This window comes from Lygodium microphyllum, chromosome 19, assembly GCF_053477565.2.
Source record: "Lygodium microphyllum isolate KBCC chromosome 19, Lygodium_microphyllum_v1.1.10, whole genome shotgun sequence".
Lineage (NCBI taxonomy): Eukaryota > Viridiplantae > Streptophyta > Polypodiopsida > Schizaeales > Lygodiaceae > Lygodium > Lygodium microphyllum.
In genome coordinates, this window is record NC_141153.1 from 126,702,138 (window position 1) to 126,711,618 (window position 9,481).

Below are 9,481 nucleotides of genomic sequence, written 5' to 3' on the forward strand. Positions count from 1 at the left end.
GTTTGGATTGACAAATACGCACTCTGCCAACACTTCCATTCTTTCAAGCTCTACCAAGGGTACATCTACAACACGCAATGAAGAATCAGCTATTCATCAACCTTTTGCTAATCTTGTTGGTTGTTTTCAATTTATTGGTTTAAACACAAGACTAGATATTTTATTTGCAGCTAGCTTTTTGGGACATTATCTTTCTTCCCCTTCCACTATTCATTGGAGTGCTGCAAAACGTATTCTTAAGTACCTCAAGGGTACTAAGGAATTTGGTCTTATTTATCGTCGTCGAGAGGATTCTTCTTTATCTTCTTCAACTTCTGTTGACCTTATTGGATATACAGACGCTGATTGGGCAAGTTCACACTTATCCATGCGATCTACAAGTAGGAATTGTTTCTTTATAAATGGATGTTTGGTTTCTTGGTCCAGCAAGAAACAACGATGTGTTGCAGTTTCTACAACTGAGGCCGAATATGTTGCTACATCATTAGCAGCTCGCGAGCTAGTTTGGCTTCGACAACTACTTGCAGATTTGGAACATCCTTCATCATCTAGTACACCTCTTTGATGCGATAACCAAAGTGCTATTAGTCTTACCAAAGACTATATACAACATAGTAAATCAAAGCATATTGCTATTCATTATCATTATGTTCAACATGAAGTCAAGAAAGATTCCATTATGGTGGAGCATTGTCCCAGTGATCAAATGGTTGCAGACATCTTCACAAAAGCTCTTAGTGAAGCTCGCTTTAGTTCATTAAGACATGCACTTGGTATTGTTCCAAGTTCTTGTCTCACTGATTGAGGCATGTATCATTGTATTCAAGAAAACTTTATAGTAAATCATTTCTGTATCGTAGGTATGTGTAGGGGCTCGGGTTTTTCCCTTGTTCTCCCCAAGGGTTTTTTCACTCGCAGCCAGAGACCTTTGTTTGAGTGGGGATGTTACAACTATATATATCATCTCTCACTTGACTTGGGTCTCACCTATATATACTAACTCTACGTCAATATGAATCATTCTTTGGGAGCATGTCTTGTGTATCTCTCTCGTACTCTCTCTCTCTCTCAACACCTGGAAAAGAGAATGTTGTAGCTGATGCTTTGCATAGAAGACCGACAATTCACAATATTTCTGTGATATCATTTGATTCCCTTATCCCTATGAAAGATACTTATCATCACGATCCTACTTTTCAAGTTAATTGGAATAAACAGGTTGCAAATAATTGGACTCCTATTGATTCACTGTCTTACAATAATGGATTCATGTTTTATGAAAAAAGATTATGTGTGATTGTTCCATTTCGATCATTTGTTTTGCATGAAATTCATTGTCCTCCATATCAACGTTATAGAGGAATTATATCTACTTTGCGTACATTGACTAAAGATTTTTATTGGTCACATATGGACACTGATATATCTAACGTTGTATCTGAATGCTTAGTTTGTCAACGAGTTAAAAGATACCATGGTAAACAATATGGTTTACTAATGTCATTATCTATTCCATCACGACCATGGGAACTGATTTCAATGGATTTTATCACTGGTTTACCTAACACTAAAGCTAACCATGATATGATTTGGATTATTGTAGACAGGTTTAGCAAAAAAGCATATTTTATTCCACTGGTGCACAGATCGGTTGCCGTATGCGCGCGTAGTGAGCATCAGAAGGTCCCCAAGAACAAAAGAACTCTACCTTTTGCACACAAATCAATGAAGATAGCTTGCACGACATGAACAAGAGACCAATTGGGTGCAATCTTTCCCCATGCCTTGTGTGAGCGCTCCACAAAGTATGTATTTCATATATTATTCATCTTCAAGCTCAAATAATAGCCCAAATTACAAAATAGCACGCTTTAGCTTTTGAGTTTGCTTTTGTGCCAATAAATAATTAAAGCTAATGGGCACCCAAGAAGTCAGGCGGTACCCAAATACAATGTCCAATACAAATATTTAAATCGTGCACCCATGTGCATACAAAAATAATAAATAAATATCAAGTGCTTTGATAAATAAGCGTGATAAAATATAGGCGCCATGCTTAAGATACGTGCCCATCAAAATTTGACGATAATTTGCATACACGCTATCCTCCAATGCTTCCCACTACCACCGCTGCTTGCTTTACACATCAATTGAAGCATTCACAATTGTTAGAAAAATAATACAATTAAACCGACAAAAGTGAATACCTAGCAATCTTCAGCTACATAAATAAATTGGTTAGAAATGAATCCTAACCTTAATTTATTACGAGTGCGAGCTCTAAACTCATAAACGTTTATTAATTTAAATATGTATTTTACGGAATCACCCGCTATGGAATCACCCATGTACACACAAAATTAACAAAACGCCCGAAAAGGATAGGCGTCCCCATCGACTTCTCACACAAAGAATCCACTTTGTGTACGAGCCCCGGTAATAAAATTTTATGAAATCCACTGCAAAACCTCATAGAATCCACTGTGGAATATGCCTCCTGGCATCATAACCCCGGGGTGGGATACACCACACAATCTGAAGAGGAGAAGGTTGTTGAATCATTAAGGAAAAAACTAGAAACCACCTGTAAGACCCTGAGACCTAGACAACACATAGAAGCATAGGCAACAGGGCCTGAGAAAGCATAAAAGAGAGGAGATGCAAAGGCCAACTAAAGAGATAGGACCAAGCTTGGGAATGGGACAGGAAAAGGAGGAGCTAGTCCCACAACCTCCTTCCCCATGACCTGAAGAGCAACAGCAAGTGGACACCCCTACTATTAGGAAAGCCAAGCTGAAAAAGAAGAGGAAGCAAATGCTAGAGCAAGCGCGAAGAAGGCGAAATGCTCAACCAACAATAATGCCAATATGCAGCGCCTATCCCGCCAAGAAAAGATTACTTCCTACTAAACTATAACACTAAACTCATATTTTGGAAGTAGAGAGAGAATAACTGTGAGCTAATCGACTTTGATTTTTGATTCTCCATCACATTGAGTAGGAACAGATGCTCAAGTCTACTGGGAGAAAAAATTCTATGAAGTGCCCAAAATAGTGAAGGGCTATGAGTGCCAACCAAAGTAGAGGAGGCGCATCTGGGAAGGAAACACTAATGCCTAGATGTCATTTTTCAATACCCTAGGCCCTTCAAAAGAAATAACCCTACTTTCATGCCATATCCAAGAAGGGTAGGAATGGATTACAATCCCAACATCCACATCGATATGACTTCCCCAGAATATACAAAGGCAATGCCATTAAGCCTAAGGAAGCCCTCACTTTCACGTTGCAAGATCTATATGACTCCATAAACCACTTCCTTAACAATTTCACATCATGCCCAAACCTATCCTTCTTAACAACATGTAATTATCTTAGATGACTTAGGGTGCTATTAAAGCAAGAGTCTACATCACAAGAGTACTACCTACCACCATTATTTTTTGATCCTGGCTTAAACAGCTGCGTTATGACTAAATTAAATGATGCAGGCTACCCTCCTCCCCTTTTTTTGCTTAGCTCTCTTACAAGATATGAATGATAGCCGCTTCACTCTTATTTCCACTACTCCTCTCTAGGCATGAATAAACCTCAAAGGATACATACAAAGCTTGAGATTCCTTAACAAATCTCTTAAGTCCCCAACTCCTCCCTCTCATGACTCTGATTGAGAAAGACTAGATTTTTCTCTACTTTTTTAAAAAAAAGAGAGAAAAGAAAAGATAAAGAAAAGAGAAAGGAAAAGAGAAAGAATAAGAGATCACGAGAAGAAAATCATAGGAGAAAGCAACCGAATCATCTCACTACATGTCGGCCACATTCACTATACCTAGACAACCTCAAGTTAGGCACATCCGGTGGCCTTAGTCTTGGCCGGCTCTATCCCTAACCCCCTAGCCCATTCTGATTCCCCATATCATTCTTAGGGCACATCAAGGGCAGCACATACCTAGGGAGGTCACCCTCGCCTATGGTAGACTCGTCTCCCTAACCCACACTCATCACACCACCTTATGCAAAAACTAGGTCCTCAAGTGTGGGACAACACCTAGGCATGCATGGATTTTGACCCAACTCCTAGTTCAACTAGAACAAGAACAATGCACGATAAGGCGAGGTAGACACACCCCCAGGCAATGCGCATTCTTTCCTTTACAGGCAACTATAAATAATACACGCCACCAACTTTGGAGGCCCCATCAACATTGACTCACATGACCACCTTTCAAATCACCGAATCATCATCAGCTTAGACCCGCAAGTGCCATGGGAATGGCACTTGTCTAGGAGGGGGGTAATGTTATAGATATGTTACAAACACAAACCATGCAGCCAAAAAGAAGTAGAGAAAGACCAAGGAAGCCCAAGTCAAAACGTGAATGGAGAAGCTCATTCTGCCTAGGCGAGAAAAGTGGAGGAGAAGGAAAGCTTTTAAAAAATGTTGGAGAACACCGAAGATTCTAGCAAGGAGCTTTGAAAGGAACGAAGGAGAGCACTGAATATTCTAGCAAGGTGCTCAGGAAAAACATTGGAGGGCAAGGAATATTTAGCAAGGTGCTCTGAACGTCCTAGCAAGGAAAGCATAAGGTGTAATATAATTCAATTTATAAGAGTTCGAGGCTCCCTTCTCTACAAATTGTAAATTCTAAACAGACATAGGTGAAGGGATAAGGCAATTAGAAGGTAATAGGGAAAGAGGACATTGGCAAGATGCCCGATCATGTAAAGAAAGGAGATGGGTGCGCAAGGGATTTAGGGCTTTTATTAAACTCAAAAAATGACTAAGGAGCTCATGCTTTTGGTATGTGGCAAAATGGGTCTCTTCTTCTTCTTGTCTTCTCTCCTTCCTGCTTGCTTGTGTGTGCTTGACAGAGGGAGTGTGAGGGTGTGAGAGAGTGTGTGTGAGAATGAGGGATCTTGGAGAATAATATCTCCATCATCTCCTCTCTTCTTCTTCTCTTCTCTTCTCTTGTCTCGTGCATAGCTATGGAAGATGGAGCTTGGAGGAGGAGGCTTAAGGTTATTGGAGCTCACATCTCAAATCGTGGAGCTACCAGTTTGCTTGAGGAAGGAGGCTACTCATCTTGGGCATCAAGGTAAGCTCACTACATCCCCATAGGATTGAAGGTGTGTTAGCTAGGTCAACTAGATGCTTTGAAGGCTTACTCAACAAGAGCTTTGAGATGAAGCACTTGACATATGCCTCTCACATACTTAGTACGCTTGTTATGTGCAATCACTCTAAGAGACTCCTCTACTTGTCACAAAAGAAGTATACTCATAAAGTCCTTAAGTAGTTCCATATGCAAGGTGGTAAGATGACCGGTTGTCCACTATCTTCTCATATGAAGATTAGTCAGGCAGATTATCCCTAGATAGATAATAAGAGAGCTGAGATGGCAAAGATTCCATATATATCTATGGTGGACAGCTTGGTGTATACCATGATAGCCCTGCTAGACCTCACATAGCATTTGCAGTGGGACTTGTGACTTTTTATATGGTGATACCTAGTAGGAGACATTGGGACCCTATAAAGGATATCATGAGATATCTTAAGAGTATTGTAGATGTGTGCATTTTTCATGGTGGCCAGGATATTAGAGTCGTGGGCTACATAGACTCTGACTATCTAGGACAAGCATTTAGTAGAAAGTTAACATCTGGTTGTTTTTACTTTTGCTGGAGGTGTTGTTTCTTGGATGTCTAGGGTGCAAAAATGTGTGGCCTTGTCTACTATTGAGGCCACATACATTGCAACCACTGAGGATTGCATTGGAGGCCCTATGGTCATACCATTTATTGGTACATAATCTAGTATGACTATGACTCCTACATTGCATTCATACTCTATAAGTGCCATTCAGTTGGTACATAATTTAGTCTCTCATGTGAAGAAAAACCACATTGAAGTCTGTTATTACTTCATCAAAGAGGTGATTGAGGACAATGAGATAGAGCTTGTCATGATATTGACTAATGAGAATCCTATGGATCTACTCACTAAAAGTCTCCTAGTGGAATATTATTTCTTTCTTAGGAAGATAATAGGCATAGGTATAAGTATACATTGTACTTTGTTACATTTTTCCTTGTTTTCTCCACACTCAAGTACAATCTCCTCTATGTGGGGGGTTGTTGGGGATTAAAGGCTACTTGTGCCTAGCCACATGCATTTACTTGTACTTTCTATCTGCATACCTATACACTGGAGGTGGCAGGCATCTGTCACGGCCACTTTATTCTTTATTATTTACATGATAATACAATAAGGAAAGGGCGGTCATACATTGTGATTGTTCGAGTTTCCACATCCCATCTTACTCTCTCTTACTTGAACCTCCGTAGCTCTTTCTGTCTTGCCTGCTTTCACTCCTGCTCCACCTTTCAACAATGCAATATGTAGGCTACATTGTATGTCTCTTGATATGTATTGTAAGGTGGAGATTGGTAGAGACATATTCCAAAGGTGCATGTCAAAATTTTATGCTCTAATATCTTCTAATGGTGGGTTTAGATCTATGAGTTTTAAAAAACTATGAGTTGTTGGAAACTTTATGATATGTCCCTAATCCAATATCCGATATATACATTGCCATGAACACCACAATAGAAAAATGTTTCTCACATGCAAGTCCTTGTGTATAAAGTTGTTGCTATGTGTATGGACTATACTTGCAACAAGCTATTAACGATCCCCCAAATGTCTCCTTCACTCACTAAAGGTTATTTGCCATAATCACAAAATCCTTTGCCGTTGATTTGATTGTATCTCTTGTGAGCACGCTTAAGCTACTGCTACAAATGACCCGCATTCTAGTATTTGAATACAAAAAATGGTATTTCAACACCACAAAGCAAACCAATGGGTTGTAATATCCAAGTTCTTGTATTACGACATGCTACACACACACACACACACACACACACACACACACACACTTTCTCTCTCTTCTCTCAATTGGGAAATAATATGATTAAGATGTTAGGGAGCAATATACACTATTGCTAGTTGTGGAAGGCTGAGGGTCAAAGTGAAGCCATAGCTGATCGCTGCTCCTTACATGCTTGTAGGTCACACCCAAGTTCTGAGTGTCGAGCTGAAGGCCCCCATGTCTTGGAGAAGCTCCTGGTTGGGATCTCCCGTCCAGAAATGGACGGCGTTGTGGATCCCGCTCTCGAGCTGGCCGGCCAAGGGTGCGTCTAGGATAGTAGAGTTGGATAGATCGTTGGAGAGATCGGCGTCAAACCTATATATACATGAATAGGTCAGAGCGCGAAATAATATGTAAACAGCTATCCAAGTGAACCTTCGAGCTACATCAGTAGAAACGTCTTAACATGTCTATATCATATAGTGCTCAGTTAAAGCTAAATTATTATCCTCATGAGCTGCTCCGACCCAGTAGCAACCCAGCGGATCATTAGACCGTACAGACCAGTCAGACCTTATATGCGTTGATGAGCAGATTTTCTACGTCAATTGCATGAAGAAAATAAATTCGACATTAAAGCGAGTTGGCACTTGTTTAATACCTGTAGGCGCCTCCGAAGAAAAGGCTCGGCGGGTAACCACCGACTGGTACATGGAGTTAAGATTCTCCTGCACGATTAACGCGCTGTTGGTCGTGTTGGATAGCGCATTGAGCCGGACCAGAGCGGGTGGCGCATGCGTCGGATTGCGTTTGGCGTCGTAGAGAGACGAAGACGCGTTAAGAGCAAACATGGCTGGCATAACATTGCCGCCTGCCCCCGACTGCCCTTCGACCAGCTGGTTATCCCAGTTCCAGTAGACCAAGGCGAAACCCGGGTCCCCCACGAGGCTCCCCAGGATGCGCTCGTGGAAGTAGAGGTACCAACCGTGCCAGGCAAGGAAAAGCGAGGAGAAGTGGACCTGGACGGCGATGTTGGTGCCCGGCTGCACGTAGGCACCGTTACAGAAGGCGCAGTGGGCGTTGGCCTGGGCGGCCATGCTACGCGGGTCGTCCACTGGCAGGGCTCGCATCTTGTCGTAGGCCTTGTTGTACTTGGCGATGTAGGCCAGGTGCACTGTGTGGGCGGGCCTCCGGATGCGCATTCGCAGAGGCGCGTATGTGCTGAAGCTGAAGTCCACCACGCTATCCATGCCTTTGGGCGGCAGTGGCAGGCAGCAGTTGAAGAAGAGTCTCACGGGTGGCCCCACCACAGAGTTGTCGACCGCCACCTGGCATCGGCTGAGATCCGGAGCGCCTATAGGGGCAGATGCCACTTGGCGGTTCGTCAGTACCAGCCAGATTACTAGTTTGAGCAGAAGAGCAGCTACAGACTGCACCCTATTAGGACCTGCTAGTCTAGAACCAGCCACCCCACAATACTACTGCGGGCTGCTCATCATTAATAGGCTGTACAAGTTATCTCCAAGCTGGTGTTAGTAGTGTGCGCTTGTGAGCGATAGTACAGGATTCGACTCTTCTAACGTCCCAGATACTTAGATTTCCTCGGACAATTGATCTGAACGAGAGAAAGAGAAAGAGAGAGGGGGTGGAGGGAGACAGAGAGCCAGCCAATAGCTGTGTGCGTGCCTGTGTGTGTGCGTGCCTGTGTGTGTGTGTCTCTCTCTCTCGATGATTAGAAGTCACCCGTGTACGCCTTGATTTATAGCAGTCGATATCAAAGACAGACGTGCAGCAGAGTGCTTCCCGCTAGTCCATCGACGTCATCATGGAACCTCGGTGGACCTTAAGCCCACTTATAAAATAAAAAGCCGATCCCCAGCTCATTCACGGTCGACATCTTCAGGTCTGAGAGCGCTCAAATGATATAATAAAAAAAACTCAGCTTTCAGGGCAAATAATATATCACGTTTCAACTGATTATCGCTTAGGTCATTTGCTTGACCGATAAGTCATTATATCGATGGTCCTCGATGCCTCCGGCCGAAATTTAATCAAACGGCGACCGCGATAACAAGTTTTATTAGCGCTGAGCTGATCACGAAAAACTCTCATGATGTATCTAAAGAGAGACATCTAAGGGGCTTGCTTACCGTGCAAGGTAATGTTGTGATCACCATCCAGAGCACGTACGCTCATTTTCTCCATTATCTTATCCACTAATACGTAAATAGATTTCCAATAGAAATGCAGTCTTCATTGTCTTACCCGCTATATACAAGAAATATTTTTAATAGGTAAATAGAACTCCAATAGAAATGCAGTCCTTTTCAACACATTGGAACCCTTGTAGTATTAAATAAGACACCTCTCATATAGATCATATTCATCAATGGTTCCCATTCCAAATGAAATATCCCCTTCCTTGGAGTGATGCTACAAGAAGTAGTGTTATATGAGCAAATCAGGGCGAATAATTTAGGGCCACCAAAAGCAAGCCATACTCTTATATTTTTGTGTGGTTTGCATACCCTATGTTCTTTGTCCTAGTAACTCTTGCATGTCATTTTCCATTTCAAGTAGACTAAACATTCAAGTCACATCCAAAGC

At 42.1% G+C, this 9,481-nt stretch overlaps 1 pseudogene across 1 annotated transcript; it reads right to left on the minus strand.

Annotated features, from left to right (window-relative positions):
• Nucleotides 1-7,015: 7,015 nt before the first annotated feature.
• Nucleotides 7,016-9,079, minus strand: LOC148020354 (aureusidin synthase-like; annotated as a pseudogene). Its single transcript, XR_015694850.1, has 4 exons — nucleotides 9,025-9,079; nucleotides 8,661-8,716; nucleotides 7,536-8,352; nucleotides 7,016-7,249 (listed from the first exon to the last, which is right to left on the minus strand). The product of XR_015694850.1 is annotated as an aureusidin synthase-like (transcript).
• Between the last annotated feature and the right edge of the window lie 402 nt (nucleotides 9,080-9,481).